At 53.4% G+C, this 17198-nt stretch overlaps 1 protein-coding gene across 1 annotated transcript in view; it reads right to left on the reverse strand.

Annotated features, from left to right (window-relative positions):
* SIPA1L2 (signal induced proliferation associated 1 like 2) overlaps positions 1–14255 on the reverse strand; it is a 124900-nt gene extending 110645 nt beyond the window's left edge. Inside the window, 1 exon segment of the mRNA XM_079106489.1 lies at positions 14029–14255. The gene's annotated coding sequence lies outside the window, so the exon portion shown is untranslated.
* Between the last annotated feature and the right edge of the window lie 2943 nt (positions 14256–17198).

Consider the following 17198-nt stretch of genomic DNA (forward strand, 5'->3'; position numbering starts at 1 on the left):
TGTGCAGGGCAGGAGGGCCGTGTGGGTTGGACACAGCAGGGTCCAGGGCTGCAGCAGCAGCTGACTTCTGTAGTTTTTTCAAATGAAGTACACAAGGAATTCAGAGAGCTCTATTACAGCTAAACACCTGCATGCATTCCACCATCTGCCTCGAGTTTTAAAAACAAGAGAACGAGGGAGCACACAAACAACCCCGGGCCCCACACACGCAGGACAACCCCAAGCCCCACACCAGCCTCAGCAGGCTCAGGAGGCACCACGCCACACCCATCCCCCCTGTCGGGTCTCATCAGAGCCCAGGGCCGGGGCACGAACACAGGCACAGGATGGTCACAACACCCAGGCAGGCAGCCCAGCAGCTCCAACCCTTACTTCTGAATCATGCTGTGACCGCGGCTGAGGCCTCAGTCAGGTGGGGAGAGTGCTGCTCAGCTGGCCTTCGAAGGTTCTGTCCAGAGCATTAACATACAGGTGCCTCACACTGAAACATACCCAGAGTGAATGGTGGCAAAGCTGCAGAAGGCCCAGACCAGGAGAGCACACGGCAGGCATCCCACAAAGCACAGTCCCCATGGAGGCGCCCAGGGCACCTTCCTTGCCAAGAGTGCTCTGTACAAACTCTCAGGCTCAAATGCGGACCGGTGACCTGACGATTCCACACATCGCTAGGACGGAAACTGAGAGGAACAGAGCAAGGATGTAAACGTGACGAACGGGAATACTACCAGAAAGCAAGATTAGAAGGTCAGGCTTTTGGGAACTTCCAATTAAGTTATAATTCAAGAACTAAAAGAAAAAGTGCCAAAAAATGTTTTGATGGAGGGTGAGTTAGCTCATCTCAGCTGAGAAAGCACAAAACATGATCTTTCAGGTGCCATGTGCTTTTTAAACTCACAAGACACACCCAGCATCTGAGCTGCGGAAGCCAAGACGGCCCTGAACGCAGAAACGTCAGGTCCCCTGGGACCAGAGGTGCAGCCCAGGCCAACAGGAACAGCACCAAGCGGAGGGCGCTGGGCAGAGCACTCCTCAGCATCACCAGGGCGCTGGCAGCGTTCCGGGCACCGCCCACTCGGGCGCACACAGGTGAGAAACCTAGACCAGCGTAGGACTCCCTCCGCCCCTGTCCTGCCAGCCGCCAACCAACGCGGGTGTCTGCGCTGCAATGCCAGGGGAAGCAGAAAAGATGAAGGTTCCGCCGGAGGGAGCACACTGCCGGGGTAGAGGTGGGTGTGAGCGGACCCTGAAGGCAGAGTCCAGCACCCACCTCTAGCTGGGGCACCCGGGCTCATCAGCTCCCTGCGTCACAGGCCAGCCCCACTCACCCCCACGGGGCACATTCCAGCTGAGACAGTCACAGCCCTCGGAATCCACACACGCCCTCAAGGGCCACACTGCTCTTCTTCCCTGCAAAGTCATGCGAGAAACTCCCAACTGCCTCAGCAAGTCGGAAACACCCCCTCTGCAGCTGCCTAGCCATAGCCACTACCCCCAATCGAAGGGCGCTCAAGACACGCCTCTGCTCGGCCATCCCGAGCAGCTGTGCCTCTCTCGGGTGGGAGGTTCCCCGACCCTCCCATGCTACGTCACTGCAAAAATCAGCAAAATCAGCGTCCCCCGCCTGCAGTGCACACCGGCAGGCAGCAGCCACAGAGGGAGACGGACACCTCGCACAGGTTCTCCGAACAGAGGCACTACTATGACAGAGGCCCTTCACCTTTCCACCCAGAAAAACTCAGTGTCATTTGTTTCAAACAAGAGTTCAAGACAAATGTTTAGTGAGAAGTACGAATGCACCCCTGGCACCGAGTCCTCTTCCCTCCGTGTACCATCACTCCAAACCACCAACACCCCAATGTCAGAACAAAAGCCACAGGGCCGAGCTGGACGTGCTCCTCAGCCCAGAGCACCAGGGAAGAGGACGAGACCCTCGAGAAGGGACACTTTGGTCCCGCACGCTCCATACATCCTTGCGAACCCACGGGGTAACCTAGGACCCAATGCAGGGCCAGGACTGGGGCCACACCCCACTGCCACACCCTGACACCCTGGGGCACTGGCCACATGCTTGCTGTCCTGGAGCCCAGCACAGAATGTGCTCCATGTGGCCTCAAGGTGGCCACAGCAATGGATCAGCCAAAGAGCTTCCATTCAGGCAGAAGCAGTGTGATGTGAGCTCATGTGAGATCACAGGCCAAGGGCTTCCAGGTGCCCCAGGGAGCATGCAAGCCAGAGGGCTCTGCTCCCAATGGCACCTGTAAGCAAGCACCGTGGTTCCAGTCAGCAAGCCGTTCCGAGGCCTGCTGTAACCAGGAAAGACCCACGACACCCACCCACGGCCCAGCAACGCTGCTCCCGAGCCAGGTCCCTGTCAGCAACCTCCATCTCCGAGTCAGAACTGGACCACATGGGTGCACAGCAGAAGCGGGCACTGCCTCAATGGCAAGTAAGACCAACTAAAGCCCACCTGGAGAAATGCCACGCAACCTGCCACTTTCAGGATGCCCGCTCCACAGCCCAAGTCCACGGAACCGTACCTGCTCCAAGCTCACAACCTGAGTAAGCAAGGGCACACACCTGAGCACCCAGCAGACAGGCGCCCCTCCATGACACCATGGGGTCGGTGGAGTGTGCCCCGTTCACAGGTGTGGAAACAGACTCCTGAGGAGGAAGCAGCTGGCCTCCAGACACCAGGGCCACAAAGCACATCTGTGATCTACCTGGAACACAACCTATGCCTTGGGGTCAGAGGATGGCAGCCAGGGGCCTAGGTCACAGGGACTGTCACCCTGCCACAGAACGAGGTACCAGCAAAGCCCCAAAAATCAGCACCAGCATCAAATAAGGCATTGCAAGACATACCAGACTGGGCAGAACCCAAGGCTGCTCTGCTTGTCCACAGGGCCAGGCCCAGGGCTGGCAGCTGCATGGCACTCCCCAGTGACCTGAGGTGACACGTCATCCCCAGAAAGAGCAGGTGTGAGTACACCCAGGCCAAACCCTCAGCTGATCCACCTGGGCAAACCGCTGCAGACCGCTGCCAACCTCTCAGGGTGCTGGGGCTGAAGCTCTACGATGGGGAAAGATGGAGGAAGGACCTGGGTCTGGAGCACCAGATGGGGGAGAACTGCCTCCCCCACCAGACCTCAGACTGTCACTCAAGAATGACAGCTTCTCGGCCAGGAGCAGTGGCCCACACTTATAATCCCAGCAGCTTGGGAGTGTGAGAGGAAGGTCTCCAAGTTCAAGGGTCACCTGGGAGATTTAGTGAGACCCCATCTCAAAATTTAAATAAATAGATAAATGAGCTGGGGGCATGACTCAGGAGGAAGTAGCCCTGGGTTCAATCCCCACAATCCCCAGTACCATCACCAAAGACAGAAGCCAGCCAGCCAGCCTCTGCCTTGTCTGACCCTGTGTTCACGTGTCCTTGGAGCAGGGAGGATGACCCCATTGGCCCCACAAGAGTCTTCCAGGCCAACAGCACGAGGCATGTGCAGAACCGCCATTGGCCGGGACAGCTGATGAAAACCAGTTTGCCTGACGGCTCAGGAGCCTCAGCGACCCACAGCCTCAGCCTCACAGGCCTCAAGGGGCGGCTACGAGGCCTGGAAAGCTACACGCCAACAGGCTTCTGCCTTGCTGGCCAACACGGCCTCAGTACAGACTTTAAAATCTGGTTCTTCAGGTTTAGTTGGTTAGTCTCCTCATATCATAAAACTGAACTCAGGAAATTTTAGTTTTAATAATTGCTGCATTTGAACTACAAAGGATTCCTCAGCTTTGCAAAGACACAGGTATATCTTCTTTCACCTTGTCTTTCAAGCAGTCCTCACACGTGAATAGCTCAAGTGGCAGGGCCCATCTCCAGGAGCAAAGGCACTCCACCCAGGCCTGTGAGCCTGCAGCACATGCCAGCAACCCCACAGTGGGCACTCCCAACCCAAGAACACACACGGACAAATGGCCAAACAGGACACCACATCCCCACAGGCAAAGGGGAGCAGAGATGCACCAAGACAGCTACACAACATCTAAAACCGCTCCTAAAATCATCTGACAACCAACGTGGCCTGGAAAGGGGCAAGCGCTCTAGTGGAGGGCGAAGCAAACCAAGGGGGCAAGAGAGCAGGAACTGTGGGGTCCAGCTTACATCTACCCTCACTCAACAAGTCAGCTCTGGGGTGTGGCAGAAAAAGGAACAGTGGTTTCCCAGCACGGGGTGGTAAAGTGACTGGGAAGAGGCAGGAGAGAATTCTTCATATCGTAGCAGAAGTATGTGTTTCTGGGTATATGCATTTGTCAAAATTTGTAGACCAATACTAAATATTTGTGCATTGGGTTCCATAAATTCCACCTAGAATAATGCAAGTATTGAACCCACTGAACACCTGCATTTTGAAGCGCTTCATGGTGAGCTGAACCCGTCTGGTGTGTGCAGCTTACAAGGAGATGCAGCTCAAAGAGGAGAGGGACCCTGGTGAGTGGGAGATGGAGATGGGAAGGGGTAGAGTCCAATGCTGGTCACAGCAGGGGCTGGGCGGCAGGTGTGAGCCCCCCACACCACAAAGTATTTTCAACTCTCACAACTGAAAGCCTGTATGTAAGACGCAAAGGGAAAGTGTACGTGGATGTGCCCCATCCTGGATCTCAAAGGCAGATGCAAATCTCCAGCACTTCCTTCCTGGGATGCAGAAATGCACAGGAGTCGAGGTACAGCGAAGTACAGCACGGGCAGCGAGAGCACCTCCAGAGCCCGCCCGCTGGCCGGTGCAGGGAGCACAGCCACCTTCCACAGCATCCTTCCTAGTGTGCCAGTTTAAAACTGACTGGGTGGCATGATTCTAAGATATACGGCTTTTGAGAATCAATCACTGAGTTACAAATGCCTACATATAAAATCCCAGAACACAGTCCTGCAGGTATTATACCCTGTGTGTATTCTCTTCTCTAGACAAACGAGGGAAACAGATTCTTATTTTATACCAAAGTTTCGCTTACATCTCAGGGGCATCCAAAGTAACTTTTCTTTTGGATTATGACACACTCTATAACCTTTTACAAATTATGATGAGAAAAAAGTCAGACTGCCTATCTTTGATGAAAGATGAGACCGTCACCTCTTGTAAGACACTGCCCCTTGCTTCTGGTTGCTTTTGCTAATAAAGTCTTTTTTGGAGTCATGAGACTAGCCCAGACAAAAGAGTCTGATTTTGAGCAGGACAAGATCAAATGAGAGTCCCACAATGAAATGTGCAACCGAGACCCCTGCATGTGCTCCCTGCTCCCAACAGGACCAGGAGGGTCCAGGAAGCCCCAGGGAGCACTCCAATCCTAACCATTTCCCAAGCTCACTCTGAGTCCCACCATGTCCCCAAATGACCCCCAACCACACACACCCACCCCTCTCAGCTCCCAGGATGTCCCTTGGAGGAGGTATGGTGCCATCTGTCCTCAGGCCTCATTGACACAGGAACCTGTTCCTGATATACAAGACACTCACAGCTGAGCAGGTACTAGCTACTCGCCTCCTTAGGAGCCCTTCCACATGCGACAGACCTCGGGGTCAAACATTCTCCACAAGTCAGCAACACGGTGAGTTTCATCACAGAGAACCCACAGGTCCCTCTGAGACCTAAAGTCCCAGGTGCTGCTTGATTCGCTGACTGTGTCCCACTTTGCCAGGGCTGGGGACAGGGACGGAGCAAGGTCCCTGCCCTCAGGGCTGCACACCTGAGGGTGCCCTGCCCTGTTCATCAGGAGAAGGTAGAATGCCAGAGTGTAAGAAGACCTGGAGATCATGCAGACCTCCTCCTCACTTTAAAAGTGGACCACCCTCGCTGCCTAGGAAGCTCAGCAAGTTAGACAGGGTCACCAGGCAGCCCTCACCTACCTCCGTCCTCTGCCACAGCAGGAAATCCGAGTTCGCTTCTCCATGATGCTCCACACAGTTGGGGGCGGGGTTGCTTGTTTAATTATCCTCCTTCATTTTACCTTTTCCAGGAAAGCAGGTTAAGGTTCAGTTTTAAACAAAGCAATGCTGGCAGGGACAGCAAAGGAAACCAGATGGGAGCTGCATAGTTTACACCTCCCCTGCCCAGCACTGCAGCCCCTAAAAGCTGATGCCACAGTGAGGCTGAGGCTGAGGCCGACACCCAGCCTCCACACCTCCCTGCACTTGCGCAGGACCCAGATGGGCCACATTCCCTCTGCTCCCAGCTCACTGCCCAGAGAACCCAGGCTGCGTTGCCAAGCCAAGGGATGAATTTAGAAAGCACCACGGAACCACACACACAGCGGCAGTGCCATCAGACATCTCCCGGATTTAACTGCCCTAAAATCAGCCATGGGAGCGCGGCAGTGATTGCGTCAGAGCCGTGCCGCCTGGCCAGCCGCCAGTTTTAAACAAACTGTCCTGCTCCCTACCAGGGAAACAATGTTTTGGCACAGCGCCAGCCACGCATTTCAGTGAGTGTTCAAATCCAGCTTCGCTATGAATGTTTTATGATTCAGTGACAAGGTGAACAAAGTCTATATGGGCTACATCTGCAAGGGTGTTATTTTCTTTGTTGAAAAGCGTTTATTCTTTGGGTGAGTAAAGTACTGTGGAAGAATCCTTTTAAATATTTAAATGCCTGAAATTTATTTAGGGATTCACATTCAACTGGCTTAAACAAAGATTATGCAAATCTAGCCAAGTGTAAATGCAAAATAAAAATCGTTTTCTTCTTATACTTCCTTTAATCTGGGCGAAGACGGGCGGCTGAAGAAGTGTTCTCTGCATGACCACAGAAGAGCCCACTGGCCTCCCAATAAAGACACCGCCTGGCTCCATCCGCAGAGCAGAGTCCTGGCTGGTAACAGCGTGCTGGTGACAGACCAGGCATCCTGTACACAGAACCTGCAGCTATGGGCAGCCCGGCCGCCCCCAGGGATGGTGAGTGGGGCCCTCCACCACACATGCGCTCTCCTGCTTTACTCCTCGCCGTCCCACCAACCCTCCCACAGAGATCCACTCAGGGCTCCCTCCCTGCAGGCAGCTGCAGGGCAGGAGGGGAGCTCTGGACGTGCTGTCAAGAGGCCTGGGTTTGAAAGAACTAATAAGGCTCAGAAGGTCACACTGTCACCCTGAACCTGAGTGTCTACACCTGTAAAGGGGAAGGCCGGCCAGGCAGAAGGGGAGAGCAGGAACCTCCAGTCCTCCCGACTCGGAGGCAGAACACCAGTCTCCTGGAAGGACCTATCAATCCAAGCAAATGACTTAGAACAACCCTCCAATAACAGAACCGGCTGATGGATTAGATGTTCCTCTCATTCATGAGGGCTAAGGCCACAGCATGCTACGGCTCTGGTCATGGCAAGGAGGTGTTCCCTGGCTTAATGCAATGCAGCCGTGACTGTTGCCAGCACCCTAAGGACAAGACACTTTTACCGGCAAGATTCAAACCATGGTAAGTGGACATCTATCAGTAACAATCGAATGTACTTAGCAACCCTCAAATTAAAAGCACTAAATCAACGAAAGGTATACTATCTGCATGCTATGGATAACGTTTCAAGTCACTCCTGTAGACATTACCATTGCTAATGCTTTGGGACGTGAAAGGCTATAAATAGTGCTGGCCACTCCATCATTTCTCTCCAGTCAACTTCATTAACAAGCCCAACCCAGGAAGTGAACTGCAGCCTCATCTGATTCCAACAGAGTTGGGGGTCATCAGCAGGGACCAGACTGGCACCTGGAAGGGGCAGGCCATGCCTGGAACAACAGTCCTCTGATCCAGGCTTGGAAGGGCCCCTGCACCCGATGGCACTGCTAAGTCCTCCCCACCAGGTCCAGCTCAGAGCTGACCCACAGGCCATTTCAAATGACCTGGAAAAGCTATAAGGGGAGATGCAAATGGGTGTTCACAGAGCACACTTCCAAGAAAGCAGTCAGAACTTGAAGTGGCTCTGCTTAGTTCAGCAAGAGCCAAGACACAGGAAGCTCCTCCACAGTCAAACCCACGACTCCCCGTCGTTCTTAACCAGATGTGCATTGCTGGGAGCCGGTCCTGTGGCAAAGTTCAGGGAGCACAGGGGCAATGTCCCTGGATGCTTGTGCCCCACAGAAGTGACAGGCACACCATGTCATGACAAGCAACCGCAAGGGCTGGGGACCAACCCTGCAAAGGACGGTGGGCAGGAGTGACAGGGGCACAAGCAGTGCTGCCCCTCCCACCAGCCCCACCTCCTGCTCCTGGAGGGCCCAGCCAACCCAGGAGCACAGGACAGAACTACGCGGTGCGGTGCACTCTGAACACTGCTCTCACTCTCCCCAAGCTTCTGGTAGCCAAATGATCAGTCTTGGCCTGGTCTGGTACCCAGATCTGGGGACCAGACCTGGCTGTGACAGGGTGCTTTCTGCAGGGCTGAGCCCAACCAGAACTCTCAAGGAGAACAGGACCCACCACTGTATCATTCCACTGCAAAGTCCAAACCACGAAGCCCACAGTTCTGTGGAAACACAGGCCAGTGCCAGAAAGGCCCTCGGGGAAAATAACAAATGCAGGAAACACGGGCCCAAGCAGAGGGGAGTCACTGGGGTTTTCCTCACAAAAGGCCAAGGCCCCTAGAAACTCCAAGCACACAGGCAGGGACTCTACAGGCAGAGGGGCAGAAGGGTGGCTCCAAGTGAGGGCCACACATTTCAAAGGATGACAGATGAACCCCAAGGGTCAGAGAAAGCACCTCCACTTCTGCTCAACCTTCATAAGACGTACACTGTTTTGACCTCTGATGTTTCGGCATGGTGAAGCATGTGTACATGCAGGCGTGTGTACCACACATACGCACGCGCACAGGCAAGGGTGTAAAGTGAATGCACACATGTACAGACATCTTGAGAGCTGGCTGTGCAGCTTAGGATGCACAGAGGCAGAAGCTTCAGGAACCTTCTACCAAGCAGCCCTTGTTCTTTGGACTGAGGCATTAAACAGCTGAAACAGTAGCGTTTCCCCTACAGGAAGGATCACACTAATTCCTAACAGCACTACTGGAACCTTCAGTACCACATCCCTGGGCCACCAGAATCCCATTGTTGTGTGAGGAACCAAAGTCATCAAGACACCCCGGGGGCACAGTGAAAGCAGCACTGTGCTGGGGACAGAGGTCACTAGGGCCATCAGTCAAAGTTTCTTAGTCTACCCGACAATGCCCACTTCTCACAGAAAATGTTTAACTGCTCAGACTGTTTTTCATCTTTGCTCTGATTTTTTTGACTTAAGAGTAACTGACACACAAAGCAGACTTTGGACTGCTGGTCTCCTGAGCAGCACAACTAAGGAGTCACTGCAAGAGTGAAAAGCAGAGCCCCCACCTGGCCGAGCTCCAGATGCCCCACGGCGGAAGCAGATTCACCTGGGGAATGGGAAGAAGTGTTTCAACTAAAGCACCAAGAAAACAGGACAAGATTGAGGCTCCTCTCCCCACCGCCAGGAAGCAACTCAGAATACCAAGATAACCAACTGAGCAGAGAGCTTACCCATTAAGTCCCAAGGTTTCAATTCTGCAAACGCAGAAACAAAACTAACTCAGGAGCATTAAAATAGGTTGGAGATCATTACCGAGGACTTACCTACGAAACTGTTTTAATGTACATTATAATCGTCGTTATCAATCATACCATGTATTATTCACTACGTTTAAGTTTTTATACAAGTTAGATGACTGGGATGATGGGATGAATGGGTTGAGAAAGTTCAACATCCTGGTTTTCCTATGTCCCTCCTGGTGCCTGTGGCCTTCAGAAGACACAAGTTCCTCAAGTTTCTAGCCACTCAGTCATGAAACATGGATTATTTCCTAATCACCAACTATATGCAAAATGGGACTGGACTTACCAAGGACACACTAAGCGTGAACTCACTTCTTCCTTACAGTAACCCGGTCTGCAGAACCAGCAAAGCAGGTGGGAATGCACTTTCATGACATCTGTAAGTGAGGGTGGAAGGTCACGAGCAATGGAGCAGCACTCCCCCAGCCCAGCTGAGACCCAGGTAGGCCTGGAAGGAATCCTGTGGCCAACGGACACAGCTGCTGGAGCTCAGCCAGCTCACCAAGTTCATCAGGATGTGGTGAAGGGTCGAGGTTGAGCTAAGGCACACACTACCTTTCTCTGGGAGGACAGGCAAAGGCGCTAAATGACAGAGTCAAATTGCAAAAGCAGCCTGGGGAGAACCAGCTGAAACAAAGGCAGTGAAGGTCAGTGTGCTGTGGCATGAGCATGGGACAAAGAGCACAGGGCTGGTGACCAGAAACCCGCTGAGGGAGAGAAGCCCAGAGGTGAATGCAAACTGGGACCCCAGCAGCACAAGCAGCATGTGGACCAGAAAGGACACTCCTGCTCTGCTCTGCTCTGCTCTGTGAGATTAGGGGCAGGCAGGGGCAGGGGTTCTAGGCCCAGCTGACAGGACCCCTTCCCTAAGTGAACTACCTCTATAGTGGGATTTTATTCTGAAGTCCACCAAGGCAGTAAAATTTGAATAAACAGGTAGAATTAGATTTCAATCCTATTAAGTTCTAAAAACCATCAAAAAGGTAGCACTGCCACCCCTTACTGGCCACGCCAGGGTACTGCCTGCAGACCACCTGCAGAGATCACACAAGGAATCCAAGAATTAAGGAAGGCTGAGGAGTTGTTCAGTGACTTCCACATCCTGGTCCTCCAGGGACATTCTCAGTGCTCTGTGCAAAGGGAGAAAGGGGTGGGCACGTGGGCGTGCAGGTAGTCAGGTACTTTCCACAAACATCCTCTCCAGACGGGCAGAGCCCCCTGCAGTCTGACAGCATGCACACCCCTTTGGTTGTATCAGTGCAACTTGATGAAATGCATTGATGATGGACAGTAATTGCTATTGTCAATTTTAATATACTTCTGTAGCAATGTTAAATGCACACAAATATGCCCATCCCTCAAATTTGCTTTTTTTTTTTTTTTTCCAGGAGAAAGGGAACAAAAAGTGTAAAAATCAAGAAAAGATAACTTTTCAGGCCCTTTCTGGCCCAGTGGTGCTGAGACAATGACACTGCCCACCCTCTTCCTCCCGGATCATTTCACTCCCAATGTCACACAGGGATAAACACACCAAGAAGCCAGTCACACTCAACATGATATCTCTCAGGAAAGAGTGCCCACCCAGCTGGTCAGACTGGCCCCCTCCCACTACTTCTGCTCCTCAGAATAAAGTTTATGAACCAGGTTCAGAAAGGATCAAAATGATTCATCCCTGAAGTTGTGAGGCATTTAAATTAGCACACTGATGCCACTCCTCAAACGGGTCACAGAGGAGTCCTGAACCACCGACTTCAAGGTGAACCAAGGAGCTATCACCCACAACAGGGGTCCAACGCAGACGCACCAGACCAAGAAGACAATCAGGAAAAACAAACTATCCCAGGCTGACATCTGCACTACTCTGATAATTTTAAACAATAAAGAGACCTAAACTTCTGGTGCTGAAGGAGACGGTGTGACCAGCAGTAGAGAGGAAGCTTGCTGCCCACCCTGAAAGGCAGGCAGGTGCAAAGACAGAAAAAGAAGAGCCACAGTCCTGTGCTCGGTAGAGCTCTGCTTCGTACTTCACTCAGGCTCAAAACAGAAAAGCTTAGCTTTTCAGTTAACAGTAACAGCCTAAGTTTTCTTCAGATACAGCATGTCTTTGAGAAGATGTATAACCCTAACCCACCACTGCAAGCAGATCAGCTGTTCAAAGACTGGATGCTTCCTCAGTTCCAAAAGGTAATCAGGGTACTGACCCTGTGGGGCTGGGGAGCAGGGGTTGACACCGGTCAACCTGCAGCTCTTCCCCAAGTCTGCAGTCAAGGGTTCTGATGCTCAAAGTTTTAATTACCAAACTGTTGCCCCTTCAGGGTGCCTACTAGTATTTCCTCGCTTTCAGAAATGGACCAATTTGCAAAATGAATAACCCACTTCCCCCTTTGCCTCAGATAAACAGATCTCCAAGGCAGACAGCTGCTGACTGTGCTCAGGTATCAAGGAACCCTTCGATACACCACTCTAGCCCCAAGGGAAAAAAATAAGAAACCTCCCAAGCCCACGTTATATAGCTTTAACTACTACACTGTCATGTCATGAGAATCTGATCGTTTCACTATCAACTAAAAGTTAGAGACCATAAAATTTAAGCTCTCTGAGAAAGCCTAACATTTAAAAACACAGGAAGCATTTTATGAAAAAATGCACACCTAAGTCACCTGGGGTAAATCCGAGGCCCTGCTCCAGAGTCAGAAGCTCCACCCCACACGTGTACCCCTCCCTTTATTTTCTGGACCAAATACTTGCACTGCGTCTTGCCCAAGCTCCCCTCACCCCATCTGTAGGCAGCAGGTGGGTACTGATAAAAGCTATTCCTCATTTCACTTCACTCTCTACTTCCCAGATGTTGGCTCAGTAGCTTTTATTTTTCCCTCAGCTACTTATGAATACACACTAATTTAGAACAAATTCTATGTGTCATAGTTTACGCTGAGCAAGGCACACAATAAATGACAGCTATAAAGATAACTTCAAGATATTTCTCCAGCTTATAAATAAGTCTGCCTACCAAGGCAGGATTTAGACAGGCTGCCGCATTCTTGCTTCAGAATCAAGTACTTAACAACATAACTGGGAGTCTGCTGCCAACAATCCGGTCAACTACAGGCAATTGTACCTGTCACAAAAGGTTTGTGCTCAGAAAGGAAGAGGCAAATATCATCTAGGGAGAGGAAATGAAGCCGCCCAACACAATCCTTGGTATGAATCATGCAGACGCACACCAACTGCACCTCTTCCCAAATGCATCAGCGGGTCTTCAGGAACAATTCCTGCTGTGTGTGTTCAGAGCTCAAGAAAGATTGCCCTTCCCCATGAATTATCACAGCTCTTTTTGTTTCGCTGCTTAATTCAAAGAGACGTATCAAACAGCAACAATCATGTAAGTGCAAACGTTATCTAAACGGAATTACAAAGTCCACCCAAGAACTCTGAATTCCCCAATAAATAAGTCAAAACACAAAAGACATTCCTAATATGTAATCACGGTAACCGAGTTCTCTTTTGAAATTCTCCTTAGGGAATGCCAGAAATGAAAAGACACTTTTCCACACCTGCAAAATATTGGTTTGTATATCTCTTATAGGGAAGCAGATTAAAAAAAAAAAAAAAAGGCAACAATTCTGTAGATGTTCTTCCTTTCCATTACTATTTGTAAGACTGTAAAAATTACAACCCAGATTGCGGAGAGGCAACTCAAATGCGCAGTTTACCAAAGGCTTGTCATAAGAAAGCCATCTAGTGTTAAAGTTTAGAAATGAAAACTGCAGACAAAAGAGGCAAAGAAAAGAAAAATTTGTGAGACTATTTTGAACTTACTGAGCAAACCCATGAAAATCGCCAAGGTTTTTGTTTGTTTGTCTTCCTTTTTAAGCCAGCCCTGTGAACACCAAGTCAAACTCTCAAACTCTAAGCAAAACCCAAAATGTCTACAGTGTCATTCTGTCCTGGTGAGCACAGCCCCGCGGCCGGCGCGCCCGGTGTTCCCACACTCAGGCTGGAGTCATCTCGGGCTGAATTATCCAAGCCAAGCAGGTTAATGATGACAAATACCTCCCGGAGGGGCGATGCCAAGTTGCTCTCGGCTCTCGCTCTGGGAGGACCTGCCGGAATTGATTCCCGGGTTGCGCCGCGGCTGAGATTGATTGAGGGCGCGCGCGGGGACATCCCCGCACGCTGCGGGGCGCGGGCCCGCGCTCACAAAGGGCCCGCGGGCCCCGGGACCCACCCCGCAAGGTGGCCGGCCCGCGCGTCCCAGCTCGCCGCCGCAGCCGCCCCGGCCCGCGCGCGGCGGCGGCCACGACCCTTCGCCGCTCGGCAGGCACCCTGGAGACCCGCGGCCCCGGGCTCCCTGCGCAGCTCAGCGCCGGCCCGCGCGCGCCCGCCGCCCAGCCCGCGGCTCCCCCGGGACGGTTCCCGCGCCCGCCACGCACCTCGGAGCCGTCGTCCCCGGACTCGCTACGGCCCGCGCGCGCAAGGCGGCGCGTCCCGGCGCCGCCACCTCGCCGCCCGCCGCCGACCCGCGCGGCCCATCGGCCCGGACTCTGCGCCGCGCTCGGGCGGAGGCGGCGCACCGCGGCGGCAGGAGCTCTGGCTGCGCGGGCGGCGGCGCTGTGTCCTCCTGCCCGGCTCCGACTCCGGCTCCGGCTCTGTCTCCGCGCCGGCTCCCGCCGCCGCCCGCCGCCCGGCACCGCCCCCACACCGCCCGCCGCCTCCCATTGGCCGCCGCCCGAGCCATCCGTCTCCCATTGGTCACTGCCGGGACTGCGCCCCGCCTCCCCGGGTGCGCGCGCCGCCCTTCCGTCCGCGGCTCGCGCAGCGGTGCGCGGTTCCCAGGCGGGCGGCGGGAGGGGCCGCCCGAGGCCACTGTCCGCTCCACCCTCGCAGGGACAGGGCGGGCCGGGACCGGGCCGCGAGCACCCTCTCGCCCGACTGTCGGTGGACGCTGGGCGGGAGTTCGAGTCCTGCGCCCTGGGACCTGAGCGTCGCCTGCCGGGGCGAAAGCAGTCGGGGCCCTGCGCTGCACCCCTCCGGGACGGCTGGGGGTCGCTGCGACCCTCGGTGCAGAAGCCAGCACCGGCCCCCTTGCCGAGGCCGCGCCGCTGCCCGGGGCTGGGAGGAGCGCGGCGGAAACGCAGTGTCGCAGGCGCCAGCGGCGGGTCTCGGCGGCGAGACCGGTCGGGCTAGGCGCGGCCGGGGAGAGCCGCTCAGGGCTTGGCCTCGCTGCGGGGAGATGAACTTTTTCCTCCTTCTGATGCTCTCCCAGGAAATGCTCACCCCTGCGAGGAAGCCTCACCTGGAACCGTTCGTGTGCATCGCCTGACTCCTGACCCGGGCGCTGGAAGGTCGGCGGCCTCAGAGGAGTCTCCCAAGCTGGGCTGCAGGCGACGCCGCCCGCGCCTCGCAGTGGGCCTCACTGCCCGCAGGAAGCAGGGGCGGCAGGTGCGGGTCGCCGCTGGCTTGGCCCCGCACCGAGGGCCGTCTGAGTCGGCTTCGCTGTGACCGCGCTAGAGGCTGTACTCGAGGCTGGGTCGGCGCGTCCAGTTCCTCCAGGAGGCAGAATTCTTCCCGGAGAGATGTTATCTCCGCTTCCCTATCACGGGCACGTCCCGGGATGCAGCCCTGGTAAACAGAGGCGGTCCCTCCCCCGCCGTCCCTCTGTGTGTACATTGTACGGTCTTTTATATCTTCCTTAAAGATGGGTATAATGTACGGCAGTGGGTGTAATAAAACATGTCAGGGAGCAATCCTATGTCAAGACAAAATTCCTGCCTTCTCCAGGTTTTTAGGGCCTTCCAGTCACCCCATAATCAGCATCTGAAAGACTGTCGTGTATTCATTCGACCAACATTTAAGGAGACGCTAAAGGACCTGCCGCTGCGTCCTTGCTGGAGGGTCTTCTTCCCAGCAGCTCCCTAGCTGGTTTCCGGGAAGGGAGCGCAGCCTTAACCACAGGGCAGAGCCCGCAGAACCGCAGCACCTGTGCGGATACCTGCGCAGCGCTTCACCTCCACCTGTCTTCCTGAAAGAAGGCCTTTTCTAGGATAACTGTAGGTTTTGCTTAAGTTTTAAGAAAAACAGAAAAATACCAGCTACGAAGAATGAAATTGCGATTGCCTAAAAGTGCGCGCGAGCTGCGGCCGGCTCATCTTCGGTCTTTCGCCTTCCCCAAAGCCAAAAGTGGCTCCCTTTGCTACGAAGCCCCGCTTCCTGCCCCTCAAAGGCCTCCTTCCTCTTGGAAATCACCGCGGTCCAGGGCTGCCTAAAGAAGCACTCTAGGGATTAATTCCCTAGAATTCTGCCTGGGTACGTGGGCTCCTTCTGAAGTAATTCCAGCCTCCGTCTTACCTATTTTCCTCTAAGAAAAAAGAGGGATGGAATTCAAAGGCAATCATCTGTCTACCCCGTCCTATGTGTTTTGGCTTGTGCGCTGACCTTGCCTGCTGCTTGTACCTGTTTGCCTTTGACTGAGCAAAAGGAATTTTATTTCCTTAATAAGCCACGGCAAGATTCAAGCTACAATAACGTGCACACACTGTAATAAACCTGAATGGCTAATAAGGGTTTATATTCCCACCCTTATTTCCTCCTTCCCTTTTCTATTAAAAATTTTTAAAGTGTTTCTTTAATATGAAATGGATATTCACAACTTGCAGTAAGTAGGTATTGATTACTTACACAGTTTGGGGCATCGTGTTAGGAGCAGGGGACCCAAGGGCAGCTGACCACAGCATTTGAATTTCGGAACAAGCGGAGCTTCAGCAGGTGCTCAGGGCTGCCTGTGGGTGGCGCCCACGGAAAGCCGGAGCCTACGGGGCAGGTAAATCGAGAGCCTGTGGGCAAAGGCCTCCTGGCCAAGGCTATCAGAGGGCCAGTCGAGGAACAAGGAAACCAGCACTCTGATGGACCGAGGAACAGGGAAGGGGACACTCTGCTGGCCAGGGAAGTACACGCAGTAAGGCCTAGGAACCAACTGCGCAGGCCTGTCTGGAAACAGCAGTGCCCTCTAGCCAAGCACAGCTTACCACTTATGTAATCACAATTGCCTGGCACTTGGTCCCTGCCAGGTCCTGTTTGCTTCTTAGAAGGTATGTCCTCCCATGCAGCAGAGCATGTCAGGAGCATGTCAGGAGCATGTGAACCTCTCATACAGCACAGACGTCTTTGAATATGATCCAGTAGGTAAAATAAAGTGACAGATCCTGCTGAAATTAAAAAATGGTTTGGTTACAGCTCAGAAAGCCCTGATGTCATAGTATACCAGTAGTCCTGATAGCAAGAAAGCATCTGTTCCAGGAAAATTGAAATCAAAAGAGTAATGTTAGAGTTATTGAATGATGCACCAGATATCACCACATAGTATAATTCCACTCTATCTCTGGGAGCCCAATAAGAAGCCCCCTAATAAAAGCTTAGCCCTGCAAGTGCTTTGGAGGCCCGCTCTGTTCTCCTTTGTGCTCTGGGGGGTGCAGAAGTGTGCTGTTTAAATAGGGAGGCCATTCCCGGGGAAGAACAAGACTGCTCAGCTGGGATTTTTACACAGGAAGCAAATCTGAGGGCAGTGCAAAGGCGTTGCATCTGAACTGCTGCATGCATGGAATTT

This window comes from Sciurus vulgaris (assembly GCF_902686455.1).
Source record: "Sciurus vulgaris genome assembly, chromosome: 12".
Lineage (NCBI taxonomy): Eukaryota > Metazoa > Chordata > Mammalia > Rodentia > Sciuridae > Sciurus > Sciurus vulgaris.